The following is a 21515-nucleotide window of genomic DNA, read 5'->3' on the forward strand; positions in this document are numbered from 1 at the left end:
TCCATGGCGGACTACCCGTCCTCATTTACTGCGGCGCCTGCCCCAAGCATGCTAAGCGCAGTGTTGTCAACTCACTAGCTGTAGCTACAGCGTGCACTGCTAGGCATGGGCACTCACACTTCTCTCCACCATGAACCAATTTGCTAATCGAAGACCAACCCAAAACCTTGGCAGGATGACAACCCGGCAAAGAACCACGTATGATGTCTGGTAGACAGACTGATGAACGGTACCGCACGAGCACCCCTCTCCCACAAAGGAATGCAGTATTAACATCACAATTCGGTACATGAACAAATGCAGAGCCAAAATTAAAAAAAATGCAAATGGTAAATTCAATTGAAACATAACAATCCGCCTCACAACAATGGCACTCAGCAAACACAAATTTTCACCCAACTAACAATCTTCAACAAAATGGTCCATGTCCAATAGTAAAGTCGCATTACACAGTTTGCGATTACATGAAACGGCACATAAATAAGGATTTCCTGAGTTGGAAACTCTTTGGCTAACAACAACAACCATCCAATGAAAGTTAGCTTCAAATGGTCCAGTGTCCTTACCACACACAATTCAGAACACCACATTCAAACATTTTGGCAATTTCCTTGGCTCCTTCCGAAAATCTCCTCTATCAAGACATGTTGTGCTTTTGCACTCCACAAATCTTGCAAACGCGGACCTCTTCAAATGTTGCTCACAAGGCAGTTTATCCTAACCCTGTATCGTTTTTTGAACAAACAGGCAAACGAATCAAAGGTGGGGCCAAAACTTGTTGTCAACTGAACAAAATGACAGCCTAATCATAAAAAGAGACTCGGTCTACATCAGGGTCTAGTATTCAGGCCACATCATTTCTAGTCTGATAATCAACAGAACAAAAATAAATGGCCTGAATCCTAAACCCTAATGTATGTTCATGGGTGTTCCAATCATCATCATCTACTGAGAAAATGAAAAAAAATATACTATGGCTAATCACAAAAAAAAATTACTAGGACAGAAGATACCCGCCAAAAAAAAACTAGAACACAAGATAAAAATGAGGCGACTAAAAACAGACTAAGCTAAAAGAAAGCTTCATTTTTTTTACTCTGATGATGTGCCGAACAAAAAGAAACGGCCTGCACACTAAAATATATTGTGCGTTCATTTATTTTCCATTCATCGTAGGCTAGCGATGGAGGAAAAAGGGTTCATCCTAAACACTGCCTTTTTCCGATTAAGATAAATCTAACGTTTTTTAGTTCCAAATACACAACCAACTACCCATGATTAATTCAACAATGATAGGGTGGACGGAACAATAGATCAAATTTCTCTAGATATACTACACATGACCGGTGAATCCAAGTCGGTCGGATCTAAGGCATAAGAAAGTGTTTCTAACACAAAGCAATTAAATACAGTCATGATCAAGGCATAAGAAAGTGTTTCTAACACAACCACAATGCATCATGCCTAATGACAAACTAGCTTGAGATCCACTTCAGGTGTTCAAGACCACTCTAAAATCAGTGCGCCACCGACCATTTCATCGTACATCATGTACAAAATAAAACAAAATCTAGCATGCAATACCTCTCATAAAACATATGACCTAGATAAGGATCTCCTTTTTCCATGAACAATAAATAATAGCTACAAAGGAAAAAAAACAAGAACAACACTGATTTCGGTGATCCCAAAATAGTGCTATGTCACAAATATCCTTCCATATCACAAGTGGTACACAAAATTCCATCAAAAACAACAGAGCATGGAGCAGCGCTAAGACAATGGTAACCAATATGAATGATTAGCCCCTGAACTTACTGAAGCATGCCACGCTGTTATGACTATGGAGTTATCTATATCATGCTACACCGACCGTACCCGATGAGATCATGAGAAGTAATAGCATTGCAGTTTTCGGCAAAAAAAACCAACTGTTGTATTCCTGAATTTACTATGAACAGTGCCTAGGGTCGATGAACTTGCAGTAGCTCGTTCAAAATCCAGGATTAGGGGGTAAATAGCAGAACGGTACAGGATGAGAGCAATCGATCGGACGAAGACACGACAAGGCTATAAATTCTGCATTTTTTTTTTCTGCAGACATGCCAAAAACTGAATCGCGTGGTAAAGCAAGAATCAACCCACCAAGAATAAAAAATCCGCAATTATTGGTTTTGGCCAAGAAACGTTTGTGTCTCAGAAAAAGGAACGTCTAGCATTATCCTGGAAAGAAAACTACATCATATTTTTTTTCGATGATCAAACTACATAATATGTACATGTGAGAGTTTTAGATTCGCAATTACCTTATGGTCCAACCGCTGGTGGCCTCTGAGCAAACATCAAAGCCGACGTCTCTGCACAGCTGTGTGCCCTCGCCGTCGCGGCCCAACTGGAATCGGCGATGATGATGAAATCCCGCGACGGAAGACATCAGAAATCGGCCTTGCCATCCCAACACGGATCCTGCTGAAAAGGGGTGGTGAGGCAAAAAAACTCAAATCAATAGAATGGGACGCAGATCTAAGCCCGGCGGGCGGTCAATAAGAAGACGCACGCATGGCACTCAACACGAATGGAGCACATCTCGCTGGTGATGAACAATAACTAGAAGAAAAGCAAAGTACAGGATGTGATCCAGCCTCACCGACGGAAACAATGGAGAAAATGATTTCCCTCGGCCAGATCCATGGACGAGGACCGCGTCCTCTGCAGATCCGGTGTTGCGCAGGCTCGAGGTGATCTGGCCGCCGGAGTGGAAGATGACGCGGGATCCGGGTGGTTTGGCCGCCGGAATGGAAGAGGACGAGTGCTCCGGCCATCGCTTCGGTCGCACGCGCATTGTTGGAGCTGAGGTAGGGTGTGGCGGAGCCATGAGCAGACGAGAGGTAGCTGGCGACGGGAATAATGGAAGAGACAGAGGAGAGCGGGGCGACGGGAATAATGGAAGAGAGAGAGGAGAGCGGGTACACAGGATGTAGCAGCCTTCACGTGTGCGACGCCGCAGCGAAGACTAGAAGAGGTACAGGAGCAGGCCATGGGCCAAACATGTACGCTACTAGGTGTATCCCGGACCGTATATTCGTGACTAGCCTGACAGTGGTCTGCCAGCAGCATGACAGATTTTAGATCCCAACGCACATTTCAATGGCCCAGATTCCGGCCTGCCTCATGCTCGGCCTCTGAAAGCCCGCACTCGGGGGGGGGGGGGGGGGGGGGGGGGGGCTTTTTCTCAAATATATTGGTGTTGTATAGATGGCCCTTTTCATATTTATATTTATGTTCCAAGATCACATTTATATCAAACAGGCTATATCTTGCTTAAGATTAATTGTTTGCTATTTCTCCACACCCTGCAGTTAGTCACAATTTCTTGAAGTGAAGGAGATGATTCTTTTTTTAAAATCAGCTCATATATTGATTTTCATATATAACAAGTGAAGGAAAAAAGTTCTTTATTCTAGCCCATGTTGATGTGTATGGCTCTGTGTGTTTTTACATTTCCTTACTGATGTAGTGTGAGTACCATACCGGTTGAAGAGCACCTAATTTAGTTACTTTGCGAGTCTGCGGGCCAATGGAGCCAATTTCCACTATAGAGTCTTCTCATCATGATTTCAGATTAATTATTTTCAGTGGCTATTCATTCATTTCATCGAATGTTTCTGTTACTAATTACATCATGTCTTGGATTGACTCAAGACAAATACTCAGCAATGCATGCCAAGATTCTAATAGGAATAAATTCAGTCCACTTCATATTTTCTGCATTTCATGCTTTTTGGACAACAGTATGGCAAGCAGCTAATCGGGCATGGAAGGGATGTTCTTGGCTTATTTTTGAGTTCTCTGCCCTGTTAACATTCATGGATAAATCTCACTAAATTATTTTTAAGATCATCGAACGAAATAGAACCTCAACATGCACGTCCTTAGGTTGAGACATAACAAGCCATCTGTAGGCCGCATGCAACAATTTGCTAAGGCTTTGTATATACCACTTCATCACAGACATCAATCTTGCAAGAGGCTCCACTACAATGTTTTAAGCCAAAAATGAATATGATGCGCTCAATCTTATTAGAAAAGTGCCAACTCATCCCTCCTAATATGCACCACACATGGTGACAATAAATGTATCATTTCTGATTTGCTTCTATGCATGACTTCTTTTTTTTATGACAACCTAAATCACATATGTCGCTTACTTTAAATTAAGATTCATTGTATACAAACAAAGACACCACGAATATATGTACATAACGTATTGACTAGGCCTATAAGAAGAGGCTCACCTCCGTCCCAGCGGCAGTGTACGTTGGCCACGGTATCGACTAGGCCTATAAGAAGAGGCTCATCTCCGTCCCAGCGGCAGTGTACGTTGGCCACGGTAGTCATCTACACGCCCTGAACGGCCCGGCGCAGCGGCTTGAGGACACCTCTAAGCTCCCGTCGTCGCTGCAGCGGTTCGGCCCCAAGACCTGGTCCTAGGTGATAAGAGATTGTGTTGCAATCGCCGGCTGAAGGACACCTTTTGGGCTGGCGCCCTACCGTTCATCAGTATGTATCATGCATGGCTGCAATAAATGTACCCGTTTTCCACCTTTTATTACTGGACTCATCGCATATACTCTTTCTGAGTTCTAGCTATGAAAGATTCTATCGTTACAACTACAACAGTGCCCTTTACGATCCACATAAATACAAAGTACTAAACGGCGCGGCGTGTCGCCGCGCGGGCTATGCTAGTCTTACAACTACAAGTACACGCCGCCCCTATTGCTAGCCTGAAAGCTTACACTCGAATCTGGTGGGCATGTCAAGATCAAAGAACGATTCAGCCTTGCGAAGCAAGAAAATAGCAAAACATCACATCCGTCCAGTAGTTTTGAAGATCGAGACGCAGAGCGACAACATAAGAAATATTCAAATATTACATACTGCAAAGCTAGTTCATATTAGAGCAAGAGACAATATTGCTTCCTAGTAGCGCCATCTTCATTCTTCTTCCTGAATCTCAGCCAAGGTCCTCAGAGTCATGCGCACTTCACGAAGGGTTACATCTTTATGACCATCGACTGGACTGTCCCGGAGAATCTTGAAGACATTCAGAGCCGTAGCATCGGCATCCTTGACACGAAGTTTGGGGAATTTCCTGGCAGCCTTGAGATGCTCAGGATCAATGTCGGGGAATTCCTTGGCAGCCTTGAGCTCGTAAATGCCCTGCAACAGAAACCGTAACATAAGTAAGACTAGCATGGAACAATTAAAGGATGACAAGCTAGCAACCAATTGAGCTGGCATTATCCAAATTTTGAAGATGAAAGTGTCTCAATTGAGCTGGCTTTACTCATACTTTTATCTCCTGTTTGTAGCCACTCTAGACAATTTGCAAGGCCCTAACAACCACATGCCAATTACACTGTACCATTAAGTTCAATTTTTTTACTGTACCATTTAGTTGGTTAGCGCCTTTCCTTCCTACTAGTACTTGGTAGGAATCACACCACAAACAACAGGCAGTAGTGCAGTACAAGCCTGTGTCTTGCTCGGGAAACCTTATATAGGAGGGGAAATTCGACTCTTTTTTCCTTACCGTTAACTACGTATGACTATCAAGGTCAACACTACTACTCCCTCCCTCCGAAAAAGCTTGTCCTTCGAATGGATGTATCTAGCACCAAGTTAGTGCTAGATACGTCCATTTGAGGAACAAGTTTGGGACAAGCTTTTCAGGATGGAGGGAGAATATATCATGATAAAGCTTATCAAAGTTGAGAGCAAGCGTCGTATGCTGGAAGAAATTAATTTTTTTACGTTATCACGTTATTACGTACATACATCCTCAGAATCAATGTTTCATATGGCGCCTAATCTCCAACAATCGATCGCCGGATCTGAAGAGCAGATCAATGTCTAGAAGTGGCTCCTAACCGCAAGTAATCGAGAATTTTTGCCCCCAACTCGTACAAGATTTAAGATATGCGCAAGGTTTTTGGCCCCAACTCGGACAACAAAACGGCAAAGGATGGAGGAATCGGCAGCAATGGGCAACCCTAGATCTGGCTCCCACGCCGGAAACAAAGCCAGCACCGCTAGAGAGGGAGAGGAGTCGGAGGTAGGAGAGGAGAAGTACCGCTGATCTCCCGAGCACACGGTCACAAAGCTTCCTCACCGCTAGCCTGAGCGCCGCCATTGCCCTCGCCAACTCGATCCGCTTCCTCTTCTTCGACCGACGGGTGGGGGGCTCCGGTGTATTTGGCCCGGCCCGACCTTTCTTTTTTCTTTTTAGACTTGGTGTGTGATCGGTTTGCTTGCCTTGCCAAGGAAGAAAGAAAACTCCACAGCCGGCCCGCTCTTTGCTTCTGCCCCCTTGCCACGGCGAAATTCTTCTGGTTTTTTCTTCAAGAGATCTTTTTTTAACACAGCATAAATGCACATACTCATTCCTATGAACGCACACACGATCCCACCCAGCCTAGTATGCCGGCGCCGCCTCTTCGCGATTGCCATACGCTTGTAGTATGTTTGCATCATCTACCTTTTTACCGGTTCCGCTAGATACCGGTACGAAATCCAGCGTCCATCCGCACATCAAGATTAGCGAGGATGCCACTTAGGAATCACCTATTTCTACCATACCAAATCTAATATCAACGCAATACAAAGGTGGGACCCATATAACCAACTAAATATCCTGCACGGTTCCACCATTCTCTCTCACGCGAGTTTTATCTCTCTCCCCCCTTTCACCTTTTTCGGGTGAGATCAGTAACGGAGCCAGTCAGGGGCGAGTCGGGGCCATGGTTCCCCCATGGTAATCTATTTTCTGAAACAACCTTAGATTGCTAGTTCAGAGCGCTCTAAATTTCCTAGCATTTTATCTTTTCCATTGGCCCACTTTTAGTATGATTCCTGGCTCCGTCCCTGCGTGAGATCCAACAATAACTGAACGGGAGTGAGGCCGGATCACGCCGGCCGACAATGGATCCAGGTTGGGCAAGCGTGAGCCCTCGCCGGCCGTGCCTTAGCGGCCAGATCAGGCGAGATCGGCCGCTGAGTGCCTGACCACCAAGCCTCTCGTGTCTTGTCGACAGTGCAACCACTCCGTCAAACCTCGTTGAGAGCCCAAGGTGGTGATGCACTAGGAGGCGAGCCCAAGGTGGCTTGACGATGGCGATCTGTCGTCCTCGATTATCGATGGTTTCCTTGTCGGCGGTGGACCAGGGAGTTGTCGACCACGTGGTTTACCCAACTTTGGTAAGATCCTCTCCTACTCCGTCGCTCTCTTGGTCCATGTCAAATCTCATGGGAATAGAAACCACGACGCCACTTTGCTACCGATCAGATCTATGATGGCGCCACAAGCCCCATGTCGTGGATATAATCTTGACAATACTGGGGGGGTAGGAATGTAGAGGCAGTCATAACTACCGGATGGTGCAATTGGGAGTACGCTCAAGGATTTATACAGGTTCAAGCACCCTCTGTGGTGGAGGCAATACCCTACTCCTGTGATGGTCTTAACTCTTGGCGTAAGGTATGATGTGTGGATGTTCGACCTTTAGCCCAGAGCTTACCTCCAGCATATATAGAGTGCGTCAGGAGGGGGTACATAATGGGCTGATATTAATGTTGTTCATGGCCTCAGGTATGGCTGACTACCTCATGGCATTTACTATTGGTAACTGTTGTATTGAAGTAGATTATGCCGCCATTGAGTAACTACCTTCATTAAGACATCGTGGGCGAGATGTATCATAGGTAGTCACCGACTCATGATCTAGCTGACTGCTCCCTTCATTTCCAGCCGACTACTAGCGCTCGGCTGTCGGCTGACTCAGTCTAGGGACTTAGCGCGGTCCTGAGCCACCCTCCTTATATTTGATGGGCTGATGAAGAAGCCCCTTGGCCCATGGTCTCCTGGGCCATATCCTAGATGGATCATGGACCTCTGATGGGCCATCCATATACTTGGGCCAACCCCGTATTTATAACCCTGACAGTAGCCCCCGAGTCAGTCGAGGTCTTATTGAAGAGAATGGTTGTCTGCTTCCCCTTGGTGAGGTGTCCGTTTGTGGGTGAGCTTGAGGTTCGACTGAGAGACCCTGGGGACTCAGTTTGTTCATGCCCTCGGAGGGCAAAGAGACGAGCAATCGGGATAAAGACTTGGTGATACCCATCTTTCAATCTCTTATGGAGAGGACGGCTTGTGGCCCGACCGTGGGCATATCATAAAATTTCGAGCGGCGGTCTGGGGCATCTGGGCTTGATCGAATCAAGCGTTGCCAGCAGTATCCTTTATCAGGAACGCCTGCCGGACGCCTTTCAGCGAAACCAAGTCTGCACAACCAGATATTTGGTTCCCAGAGAGAATGTGACTCGTGCCACAAAAGATATCGTGGGATCCCCTTGCTCCTACACACAGAGGATCTGCGACGAGTGCCAGCCCACTCGGTTTTCTTTGAGGCGCGCGCGCGCGCGTCCTAGAAGGCGCGCTCGATTTCGGACCAGATAGATCCGACAGCAAACGACAAGTTAGCGATCACCCTTCCCTCGTTCTATTCCCTTTCGCGATCTGTCCCAGCCTTGAGCGCTCCAGTTTCGTGAGTTTGGCCCAGCCTTGGCCCAATACCGCACCTAGGCTCTATTCCCTTTCTTCGTTTTTTTGCCTGTACTACCTATTCAGCCCATTCCCTTTCCGGGCCCGCGGTTTTTCAGGGACAGTAATGAGCGGGAAATCTCACTTTTAATTGAAATGAACTAGCACTTTCAACCCCCCAAAAAACAAAAACGAATAGCTACATTTACACACACAAAAATTAGCCTATCCCTCTATTCCCTTTCGACTAAAACTATCCAGAAACATAATTTAGTTAAACAAAAAATAGCGTACTGAAGTAAATTGATCTACTGCTTTTCGGTTGAATTGACATTAAATTGATCTACTACGAACAAGTTTTAAATTAATAAGAAAATATAAAAAGCAAGAACATATTTATAGAAATGAACAACTTTTGAATTTGTGAATTTTTTAGGAAAACAAGAACATTTTTTAAAACACGAACATTTTTTGAAATGAACAACATTTTCTGAAATTTCTGCCAAATTTTTAAAAAACGATCATTTTTTGAGTGAATTTGGCGTGACAAGGTCGACGATGTCCGCCTCGAGGCAGTGGTGTCACGTGGTTGTCTCGGCGTCCATCGTCGCTACCACGACGACGTCCGCCTCGACTCGTCTGACCCTAAGATAGACAGGGTGGCAGTGGTGTCACGTGTTCGTCTCGGCGTCCGTCGTCGCTACCGCGACGACGTCCGCCTCGACTCGCGTTACGCTAAGACAGGGTGGCAGTGGTGTCACGTGCTCGTCTCGGCGTCCGTCGTCGCTACCGCGACGACGTCCGCCTCGACTCGCGTTACGCTAAGACAGGGTGGCAGTGGTGTCACGTGCTCGTCTCGGCGTCCGTCGTCGATAACCGCGACGACATCCGCCTCGACTCGCGTTACGCTAAGACAGGATGGCAGTGGTGTCACGTGCTCGTCTCGGCGTCCGTCGTCGCTACCGCGACGACGTCCGCCTCGACTCGCGTTACGCTAAGACAGGGAGGCAGTGGTGTCACGTGCTCGTCTCGGCGTCCGTCGTCGCTACCGCGACGACGTCCGCCTCGACTCGCGTTACGCTAAGACAGGGTGGCAGTGGTGTCACGTGCTCGTCTCGGCGTCCGTCGTCGCTACCGCGACGACGTCCGCCTCGACTCGCGTTACGCTAAGACAGGGTGGCAGTGGTGTCACGTGCTCGTCTCGGCGTCCGTCGTCGCTACCGCGACGACGTCCGCCTCGACTCGCGTTACGCTAAGACAGGGTGGCAGTGGTGTCACGTGCTCGTCTCGGCGTCCGTCGTCGCTACCGCGACGACGTCCGCCTCGACTCGCGTTACGCTAAGACAGGGTGGCAGTGGTGTCACGTGCTCGTCTCGGCGTCCGTCGTCGCTACCGCGACGACGTCCGCCTCGACTCGCGTTACGCTAAGACAGGGTGGCAGTGGTGTCACGTGCTCGTCTCGGCGTCCGTCGTCGCTACCGCGACGACGTCCGCCTCGACTCGCGTTACGCTAAGACAGGGAGGCAGTGGTGTCACGTGCTCGTCTCAGCGTCCGTCGTCGCTACCGCGACGACGTCCGCCTCGACTCGCGTTATGCTAAGTTAGGGAGGCAGTGGTGTCACGTGCTCGTCTCGGCGTTCGTCGTCGCTCCCGCGACGACGTCCGCCTCGACTCGCGTTACGCTAAGACAGGGAGGCAGTGGTGTCATGTGCTCGTCTCGGTGTCCGTCGTTGCTCCCGCGATGACGTTCGCCTCGACTCGTGTTACGCTAAGACAGGGAGGCAGTGGTGTCACGTGCTCGTCTCGGCGTCCGTCGTCGCTACCGCGACGACGTCCGCCTCGACTCGCGTTACGCTAAGACAGGGAGGCAGTGGTGTCACGTGCTCGTCTCGGCGTCCGTCGTCGCTCCCGCGATGACGTCCGCCTCGAATCGCGTTACCCTAAGACAGGGTGGCAGTGGTGTCACGTGCTCGTCTCGGCGTCCGTCGTCGCTCCCGCGACGACGTCCGCCTCGAATCGCGTTACGCTAAGACAGGGTGGCAGTGTTGTCACGTGCTCGTCTCGGCGTCCGTCGTCGCTACCGCGACGACGTCCGCCTCGACTCGCGTTACGCTAAGACAGGGAGGCAGTGGTGTCACGTGCTCGTCTCGGCGTCCGTCGTCGCTACCGCGACGACGTCCGCCTCGACTCGCGTTACGCTAAGACAGGGAGGCAGTGGTGTCACGTGCTCGTCTCGGCGTCCGTCGTCGCTCCGCGATGACGTCCGCCTCGACTCGCGTTACCCTAAGACAGGGTGGCAGTGGTGTCACGTGCTCGTCTCGGCGTCCGTCGTCGCTCCCGCGATGACGTCCGCCTCGACTCGCGTTACGCTAAGACAGGGTGGCAGTGGTGTCACGTGCTCGTCTCGGCGTCCGTCGTCGCTACCGCGACGACGTCCGCCTCGACTCGCGTTACGCTAAGACAGGGAGGCATTGGTGTCACGTGCTCGTCTCGGCGTCCGGCGTCGCTCCCGCGACGACGTCCGCCTCGACTCGCGTTACGCTAAGACAGGGAGGCAGTGGTGTCACGTGCTCGTCTCGGCGTCCGTCGTCGCTCCCGCGACGACGTCCGCCTCGACTCGCGTTACGCTAAGACAGGGTGGCAGTGGTGTCACGTGCTCGTCTCGGCGTCCGTCGTCGCTCCCGCGATGACGTCCGCCTCGAATCGCGTTACGCTAAGACAGGGTGGCAGTGGTGTCACGTGCTCGTCTCGGCGTCCGTCGTCGCTCCCGCGACGACGTCCGCCTCGACTCGCGTTACCCTAAGACAGGGTGGCAGTGGTGTCACGTGCTCGTCTCGGCGTCCGTCGTCGCTACCGCGACGACGTCCGCCTCGACTCGCGTTACGCTAAGACACGGAGGCAGTGGTGTCACGTGCTCGTCTCGGCGTCCGTCGTCGCTACCGCGACGACGTCCGCCTCGACTCGCGTTACGCTAAGACAGGGAGGCAGTGGTGTCACGTGCTCGTCTCGGCGTCCGTCGTCGCTACCGCGACGACGTCCGCCTCGACTCGCGTTACGCTAAGACAGGGTGGCAGTGGTGTCACGTGCTCGTCTCGGCGTCCGTCGTCGCTACCGCGACGACGTCCGCCTCGACTCGCGTTACGCTAAGACAGGGTGGCAGTGGTGTCACGTGCTCGTCTCGGCGTCCGTCGTCGCTACCGCGACGACGTCCGCCTCGACTCGCGTTACGCTAAGACAGGGTGGCAGTGGTGTCACGTGCTCGTCTCGGCGTCCGTCGTCGCTACCGCGACGACGTCCGCCTCGACTCGCGTTACGCTAAGACAGGGTGGCAGTGGTGTCACGTGCTCGTCTCGGCGTCCGTCGTCGCTACCGCGACGACGTCCGCCTCGACTCGCGTTACGCTAAGACAGGGTGGCAGTGGTGTCACGTGCTCGTCTCGGCGTCCGTCGTCGCTACCGCGACGACGTCCGCCTCGACTCGCGTTACGCTAAGACAGGGTGGCAGTGGTGTCACGTGCTCGTCTCGGCGTCCGTCGTCGCTACCGCGACGACGTCCGCCTCGACTCGCGTTACGCTAAGACAGGGTGGCAGTGGTGTCACGTGCTCGTCTCGGCGTCCGTCGTCGCTACCGCGACGACGTCCGCCTCGACTCGCGTTACGCTAAGACAGGGTGGCAGTGGTGTCACGTGCTCGTCTCGGCGTCCGTCGTCGCTACCGCGACGACGTCCGCCTCGACTCGCGTTACGCTAAGACAGGGTGGCAGTGGTGTCACGTGCTCGTCTCGGCGTCCGTCGTCGCTACCGCGACGACGTCCGCCTCGACTCGCGTTACGCTAAGACAGGGTGGCAGTGGTGTCACGTGCTCGTCTCGGCGTCCGTCGTCGCTACCGCGACGACGTCCGCCTCGACTCGCGTTACGCTAAGACAGGGTGGCAGTGGTGTCACGTGCTCGTCTCGGCGTCCGTCGTCGCTACCGCGACGACGTCCGCCTCGACTCGCGTTACGCTAAGACAGGGTGGCAGTGGTGTCACATGCTCGTCTCGGCGTCCGTCGTCGCTACCGCGACGACGTCCGCCTCGACTCGCGTTACGCTAAGACAGGGTGGCAGTGGTGTCACGTGCTCGTCTCGGCGTCCGTCGTCGCTACCGCGACGACGTCCGCCTCGACTCGCGTTACGCTAAGACAGGGAGGCAGTGGTGTCACGTGCTCGTCTCGGCGTCCGTCGTCGCTACCGCGACGACGTCCGCCTCGTTAGGGAGGCAGTGGTGTCACGTGCTCGTCTCGGCGTCCGTCGTCGCTCCCGCGACGACGTCCGCCTCGACTCGCGTTACGCTAAGACAGGGAGGCAGTGGTGTCACGTGCTCGTCTCGGCGTCCGTCGTCGCTCCCGCGACGACGTCCGCCTCGACTCACGTTACGCTAAGACAGGGAGGCAGTGGTGTCACGTGCTCGTCTCGGCGTCCGTCGTCGCTACCGCGACGACGTCCGCCTCGACTCGCGTTACGCTAAGACAGGGAGGCATTGGTGTCACGTGCTCGTCTCGGCGTCCGTCGTCGCTCCCGCGATGACGTCCGCCTCGAATCGCGTTACCCTAAGACAGGGTGGCAGTGGTGTCACGTGCTCGTCTCGGCGTCCGTCGTCGCTCCCGCGACGACGTCCGCCTCGAATCGCGTTACCCTAAGACAGGGTGGCAGTGTTGTCACGTGCTCGTCTCGGCGTCCGTCGTCGCTACCGCGACGACGTCCGCCTCGACTCGCGTTACGCTAAGACAGGGAGGCAGTGGTGTCACGTGCTCGTCTCGGCGTCCATCTTTGCTCCCGCGACGACGTCCGCCTCGACTCGCGTTACCCTAAGACAGGGTGGCAGTGGTGTCACGTGCTCGTCTCGGCGTCCGTCGTCGCTCCCGCGACGACGTCCGCCTCGAATCGCGTTACCCTAAGACAGGGTGGCAGTGGTGTCACGTGCTCGTCTCGGCGTCCGCCGTCGCTACCGCGACGACGTCCGCCTCGACTCGCGTTACCCTAAGACAGGGTGGCAGTGGTGTCACGTGCTCGTCTCGGCGTCCGTCGTCGCTACCGCGACGACGTCCGCCTCGACTCGCGTTACGCTAAGACAGGGTGGCAGTGGTGTCACGTGCTCGTCTCGGCGTCCGTCGTCGCTAACCGCGACGACGTCCGCCTCGACTCGCGTTACGCTAAGACAGGGAGGCAGTGGTGTCACGTGCTCGTCTCGGCGTCCGTCGTCGCTACCGCGACGACGTCCGCCTCGACTCGCGTTACGCTAAGACAGGGTGGCAGTGGTGTCACGTGCTCGTCTCGGCGTCCGTCGTCGCTACCGCGACGACGTCCGCCTCGACTCGCGTTACGCTAAGACAGGGTGGCAGTGGTGTCACGTGCTCGTCTCGGCGTCCGTCGTCGCTACCGCGTAACGCGAGTCTTAGCGTAACGCGAGTCGAGGCGGACGTCGTCGCGGGTAGCGACGACGGACGCCGAGACGAGCACGTGACACCACTACCTCCCTGTCTTAGCGTAACGCGAGTCGAGGCGGACGTCGTCGCGGTAGCGACGACGGACGCCGAGACGAGCACGTGACACCACTGCCTCCCTGTCTTAGCGTAACGTGAGTCGGGGCGGACGTCGTCGCGGGAGCGACGACGGACGCCGAGACGAGCACGTGACACCACTGCCTCGTTGTCTTAGCGTAACGCGAGTCGAGGCGGACGTCATCGCGGGAGCGACGACGGACGCCGAGACGAGCACGTGACACCACTGCCTCCCTGTCTTAGCGTAACGCGAGTCGAGGCGGACGTCGTCGCGGTAGCGACGACGGACGCCGAGACGAGCACGTGACACCACTGCCACCCTGTCTTAGCGTAACGCGAGTCGAGGCGGACGTCGTCGCGGTAGCGACGACGGACGCCGAGACGAGCACGTGACACCACTGCCACCCTGTCTTAGCGTAACGCGAGTCGAGGCGGACGTCGTCGCGGTAGCGACGACGAACGCCGAGACGAGCACGTGACACCACTGCCACCCTGTCTTAGCGTAACGCGAGTCGAGGCGGACGTCGTCGCGGTAGCGACGACGGACGCCGAGACGAGCACGTGACACCACTGCCACCCTGTCTATCTTAGGGTCAGACGAGTCGAGGCGGACGTCGTCGCGGTAGCGACGATGGACGCCGAGACAACCACGTGACACCACTGCCTCGAGGCGGACATCGTCGACCTTGTCACGCCAAATTCACTCAAAAAATGATCTTTTTTAAAAAATTTGGCAGAAATTTCAGAAAATGTTGTTCATTTCAAAAAATGTTCGTGTTTTAAAAAATGTTCTTGTTTTCCTAAAAAATTCACAAATTCAAAAGTTGTTCATTTCTATAAATATGTTCTTGCTTTTTATATTTTCTTATTAATTTAAAACTTGTTGGTAGTAGATCAATTTAATGTCAATTCAACCGAAAAGCAGTAGATCAATTTACTTCAGTACGCTATTTTTTGTTTAACTAAATTATGTTTCTGGATAGTTTTAGTCGAAGGGGAATAGAGGGATAGGCTAATTTTTGTGTGTGTAAATGTAGCTATTCGTTTTTGTTTTTTGGGGGGTTGAAAGTGCTAGTTCATTTCAATTAAAAGTGAGATTTCCCGCTCATTACTGTCCCTGAAAAACCGCGGGCCCGGAAAGGGAATGGGCTGAATAGGTAGTACAGGCAAAAAAAACGAAGAAAGGGAATAGAGCCTAGGTGCGGTATTGGGCCATGGCTGGGCCAAACTCACGAAACTGGAGCGCTCAAGGCTGGGACAGATCGCGAAAGGGAATAGAACGAGGGAAGGGTGATCGCTAACTTGTCGTTTGCTGTCGGATCTATCTGGTCCGAAATCGAGCGCGCCTTCTAGGACGCGCGCGCGCGCCTCAAAGAAAACCGAGTGGGCTGGCACTCGTCGCAGATCCTCTGTGTGTAGGAGCAAGGGGCTCCCACGATATCTTTTGTGGCACGAGTCACATTCTCTCTGGGAACCAAATATCTGGTTGTGCAGACTTGGTTTCGCTGAAAGGCGTCCGGCAGGCGTTCCTGATAAAGGATACTGCTGGCAACGCTTGATTCGATCAAGCCCAGATGCCCCAGACCGCCGCTCGAAATTTTATGATATGCCCACAGTCGGGCCACAAGCCGTCCTCTCCATAAGAGATTGAAAGATGGGTATCACCAAGTCTTTATCCCGATTGCTCGTCTCTTTGCCCTCCGAGGGCATGAACAAACTGAGTCCCCAGGGTCTCTCAGTCGAACCTCAAGCTCACCCACAAACGGACACCTCACCAAGGGGAAGCAGACAACCATTCTCTTCAATAAGACCTCGACTGACTCGGGGGCTACTGTCAGGGTTATAAATACGGGGTTGGCCCAAGTATATGGATGGCCCATCAGAGGTCCATGATCCATCTAGGATATGGCCCAGGAGACCATGGGCCAAGGGGCTTCTTCATCAGCCCATCAAATATAAGGAGGGTGGCTCAGGACCGCGCTAAGTCCCTAGACTGAGTCAGCCGACAGCCGAGCGCTAGTAGTCGGCTGGAAATGAAGGGAGCAGTCAGCTAGACCATGAGTCGGTGACTACCTATGATACATCTCGCCCACGATGTCTTAATGAAGGTAGTTACTCAATGGCAGCATAATCTACTTCAATACAACAGTTACCAATAGTAAATGCCATGAGGTAGTCAGCCATACCTGAGGCCATGAACAACATTAATATCAGCCCATTATGTACCCCCTCCTGACGCACTCTATATATGCTGGAGGGAAGCTCTGGGCTAAAGGTCGAACATCCACACATCATACCTTACGCCAAGAGTTAAGACCACCACAGGAGTAGGGTATTGCCTCCACCACAGAGGGTGCTCGAACCTGTATAAATCCTTGAGCGTACTCCCAATTGCACCATTCGGTAGTTATGACTGTCTCTACATTCCTACCCCCCCCCCCCAGTATTGTCAAGATTATATCCACGACATGGGGCTTGTGGCGCCATCATAGATCTGATCGGTAGCAAAGTGGCGTCGTGGTTTCTATTCCCATGAGATTTGACATGGACCAAGAGAGCGACGGAGTAGGAGAGGATCTTACCAAAGTTGGGTAAACCACGTGGTCGACAACTCCCTGGTCCACCGACGACAAGGAAACCATCGATAATCGAGGACGACAGATCGCCATCGTCAAGCCACCTTGGGCTCGCCTCCTAGTGCATCACCACCTTGGGCTCTCAACGAGGTTTGACGGAGTGGTTGCACTGTCGACAAGACACGAGAGGCTTGGTGGTCAGGCACTCAGCGGCCGATCTCGCCTGATCTGGCCGCTAAGGCACGGCCGGCGAGGGCTCACGCTTGCCCAACCTGGATCCATTGTCGGCCGGCGTGATCCGGCCTCACTCCCGTTCAGTTATTGTTGGATCTCACGCAGGGACGGAGCCAGGAATCATACTAAAAGTGGGCCAATGGAAAAGATAAAATGCTAGGAAATTTAGAGCGCTCTGAACTAGCAATCTAAGGTTGTTTTCAGAAAATAGATTACCATGGGGGAACCATGGCCCCGACTCGCCCCTGACTGGCTCCGTTACTGATCTCACCCGAAAAAGGTGAAAGGGGGGAGAGAGATAAAACTCGCGTGAGAGAGAATGGTGGAACCGTGCAGGATATTTAGTTGGTTATATGGGTCCCACCTTTGTATTGCGTTGATATTAGATTTGGTATGGTAGAAATAGGTGATTCCTAAGTGGCATCCTCGCTAATCTTGATGTGCGGATGGACGCTGGATTTCGTACCGGTATCTAGCGGAACCGGTAAAAAGGTAGATGATGCAAACATACTACAAGCGTATGGCAATCGCGAAGAGGCGGCGCCGGCATACTAGGCTGGGTGGGATCGTGTGTGCGTTCATAGGAATGAGTATGTGCATTTATGCTGTGTTAAAAAAAGATCTCTTGAAGAAAAAACCAGAAGAATTTCGCCGTGGCAAGGGGGCAGAAGCAAAGAGCGGGCCGGCTGTGGAGTTTTCTTTCTTCCTTGGCAAGGCAAGCAAACCGATCACACACCAAGTCTAAAAAGAAAAAAGAAAGGTCGGGCCGGGCCAAATACACCGGAGCCCCCACCCGTCGGTCGAAGAAGAGGAAGCGGATCGAGTTGGCGAGGGCAATGGCGGCGCTCAGGCTAGCGGTGAGGAAGCTTTGTGACCGTGTGCTCGGGAGATCAGCGGTACTTCTCCTCTCCTACCTCCGACTCCTCTCCCTCTCTAGCGGTGCTGGCTTTGTTTCCGGCGTGGGAGCCAGATCTAGGGTTGCCCATTGCTGCCGATTCCTCCATCCTTTGCCGTTTTGTTGTCCGAGTTGGGGCCAAAAACCTTGCGCATATCTTAAATCTTGTACGAGTTGGGGGCAAAAATTCTCGATTACTTGCGGTTAGGAGCCACTTCTAGACATTGATCTGCTCTTCAGATCCGGCGATCGATTGTTGGAGATTAGGCGCCATATGAAACATTGATTCTGAGGATGTATGTACGTAATAACGTGATAACGTAAAAAAATTAATTTCTTCCAGCATACGACGCTTGCTCTCAACTTTGATAAGCTTTATCATGATATATTCTCCCTCCATCCTGAAAAGCTTGTCCCAAACTTGTTCCTCAAATGGACGTATCTAGCACTAACTTGGTGCTAGATACATCAATTCGAAGGACAAGCTTTTTCGGAGGAAGGGAGTAGTAGTGTTGACCTTGATAGTCATACGTAGTTAACGGTAAGGAAAAAAGAGTCGAATTTCCCCTCCTATATAAGGTTTCCCGAGCAAGACACAGGCTTGTACTGCACTACTGCCTGTTGTTTGTGGTGTGATTCCTACCAAGTACTAGTAGGAAGGAAAGGCGCTAACCAACTAAATGGTACAGTAAAAAAATTGAACTTAATGGTACAGTGTAATTGGCATGTGGTTGTTAGGGCCTTGCAAATTGTCTAGAGTGGCTACAAACAGGAGATAAAAGTATGAGTAAAGCCAGCTCAATTGAGACACTTTCATCTTCAAAATTTGGATAATGCCAGCTCAATTGGTTGCTAGCTTGTCATCCTTTAATTGTTCCATGCTAGTCTTACTTATGTTACGGTTTCTGTTGCAGGGCATTTACGAGATCAAGGCTGCCAAGGAATTCCCCGACATTGATCCTGAGCATCTCAAGGCTGCCAGGAAATTCCCCAAACTTCGTGTCAAGGATGCCGATGCTACGGCTCTGAATGTCTTCAAGATTCTCCGGGACAGTCCAGTCGATGGTCATAAAGATGTAACCCTACGTGAAGTGCGCATGACTCTGAGGACCTTGGCTGAGATTCAGGAAGAAGAATGAAGATGGCGCTACTAGGAAGCAATATTGTCTCTTGCTCTAATATGAACTAGCTTTGCAGTATGTAATATTTGAATATTTCTTATGTTGTCGCTCTGCATCTTGATCTTCAAAACTACTGGACGGATGTGATGTTTTGCTATTTTCTTGCTTCGCAAGGTTGAATCGTTCTTTGATCTTGACATGCCCACCAGATTCGAGTGTAAGCTTTCGGGCTAGCAATAGGGGCGGCGTGTACTTGTAGTTGTAAGACTAGCATAGCCCGCGCGGCGACACGCCGCGCCGTTTAGTACTTTGTATTTATGTGGATCGTAAAGGGCACTGTTGTAGTTGTAACGATAGAATCTTTCATAGCTAGAACTCAGAAAGAGTATATGCGATGAGTCCAGTAATAAAAGGTGGAAAACGGGTACATTTATTGCAGCCATGCATGATACATACTGATGAACGGTAGGGCGCCAGCCCAAAAGGTGTCCTTCAGCCGGCGATTGCAACACAATCTCTTATCACCTAGGACCAGGTCTTGGGGCCGAACCGCTGCAGCGACGACGGGAGCTTAGAGGTGTCCTCAAGCCGCTGCGCCGGGCCGTTCAGGGCGTGTAGATGACTACCGTGGCCAACGTACACTGCCGCTGGGACGGAGATGAGCCTCTTCTTATAGGCCTAGTCGATACCGTGGCCAACGTACACTGCCGCTGGGACGGAGGTGAGCCTCTTCTTATAGGCCTAGTCAATACGTTATGTACATATATTCGTGGTGTCTTTGTTTGTATACAATGAATCTTAATTTAAAGTAAGCGACATATGTGATTTAGGTTGTCATAAAAAAAGAAGTCATGCATAGAAGCAAATCAGAAATGATACATTTATTGTCACCATGTGTGGTGCATATTAGGAGGGATGAGTTGGCACTTTTCTAATAAGATTGAGCGCATCATATTCATTTTTGGCTTAAAACATTGTAGTGGAGCCTCTTGCAAGATTGATGTCTGTGATGAAGTGGTATATACAAAGCCTTAGCAAATTGTTGCATGCGGCCTACAGATGGCTTGTTATGTCTCAACCTAAGGACGTGCATGTTGAGGTTCTATTTCGTTCGATGATCTTAAAAATAATTTAGTGAGATTTATCCATGAATGTTAACAGGGCAGAGAACTCAAAAATAAGCCAAGAACATCCCTTCCATGCCCGATTAGCTGCTTGCCATACTGTTGTCCAAAAAGCATGAAATGCAGAAAATATGAAGTGGACTGAATTTATTCCTATTAGAATCTTGGCATGCATTGCTGAGTATTTGTCTTGAGTCAATCCAAGACATGATGTAATTAGTAACAGAAACATTCGATGAAATGAATGAATAGCCACTGAAAATAATTAATCTGAAATCATGATGAGAAGACTCTATAGTGGAAATTGGCTCCATTGGCCCGCAGACTCGCAAAGTAACTAAATTAGGTGCTCTTCAGCCGGTATGGTACTCACACTACATCAGTAAGGAAATGTAAAAACACACAGAGCCATACACATCAACATGGGCTAGAATAAAGAACTTTTTTCCTTCACTTTTTATATATGAAAATCAATATATGAGCTGATTTTAAAAAAAGAATCATCTCCTTCACTTCAAGAAATTGTGACTAACTGCAGGGTGTGGAGAAATAGCAAACAATTAATCTTAAGCAAGATATAGCCTGTTTGATATAAATGTGATCTTGGAACATAAATATAAATATGAAAAGGGCCATCTATACAACACCAATATATTTGAGAAAAAGGGCCCCCCCCCCGCTTTGTATTATAAAGCAACCATCCGATACAACCAACAATAGGTGGTGGGGCGGAAGCAGCACAAACACGCCCAAAAGAAAGGAAAGAGAAAAAATAAAAGAAACAAATGTCGATAATGGCGGATCGACAAAAACGACGAAGCCTCGCGACCGCTGCGTCTACCGGAAATCGTCCCCCAAGCTCCGAGACTCCGAAGCACCGGTACCAATCAACACCTCCAAGAAGGGACGCCACGATGACGACGCTGCTGCCAAGGGTTTCCCCCGGTACGCGGTGAGGGGAGGGGAAGGGTAGCCCCGACGCCCTTCAGGAAGGTCCGGTGGTACCCTCAGGCGCCACCGCGTCGGTGTCGGCCAAGCCAATAGGGATTTCTCCCGATCCCATCCTCCACCTCTGGCACTCCGGAGCTCGCCACCAAACCAAACACCACCCTTCGCCAACACGGACACGAAGCTTCCCACGCTCTCTCACCACGGCACCGTGAAGATGGCCTGCACAACGAAGAAGGGGAGTCGGGACTAGGGCAACAACACCGTCAACATACTGGAGGGCCCCACCTCCACCGTCCACGACGGTAGTCGACCGGACCCCAAAGCAGGAGCCTACCGGGCCCGTGGACCCACAGGCCCGGCCGGGCCCTCAGAGGCCCGGACAGCTCCCGCCTCCACGCCGCTGCTGACACGCCGTCGGCGTTGCTGCCCCCCGTCCGAGCTGCTCCACCACCTCACCACACAGACAACAATGA

At 51.4% G+C, this 21515-nt stretch overlaps 1 long non-coding RNA gene across 2 annotated transcripts; it reads right to left on the reverse strand.

Annotated features, from left to right (window-relative positions):
- Nucleotides 1-374: 374 nt before the first annotated feature.
- LOC123069902 (uncharacterized) lies at nucleotides 375-2968 on the reverse strand. 2 transcript variants are annotated; one of them, XR_006433184.1, is made up of 3 exons: nucleotides 2648-2968; nucleotides 2307-2469; nucleotides 375-723 (listed from the first exon to the last, which is right to left on the reverse strand). It is a non-coding gene; the product is annotated as an uncharacterized lncRNA (long non-coding RNA). The 2 variants fall into 2 exon arrangements; XR_006433186.1 differs by having other exon boundaries at nucleotides 2307-2466; nucleotides 2648-2964.
- Between the last annotated feature and the right edge of the window lie 18547 nt (nucleotides 2969-21515).

Source organism: Triticum aestivum, chromosome 1A, assembly GCF_018294505.1.
Source record: "Triticum aestivum cultivar Chinese Spring chromosome 1A, IWGSC CS RefSeq v2.1, whole genome shotgun sequence".
Classification (NCBI taxonomy): domain Eukaryota; kingdom Viridiplantae; phylum Streptophyta; class Magnoliopsida; order Poales; family Poaceae; genus Triticum; species Triticum aestivum.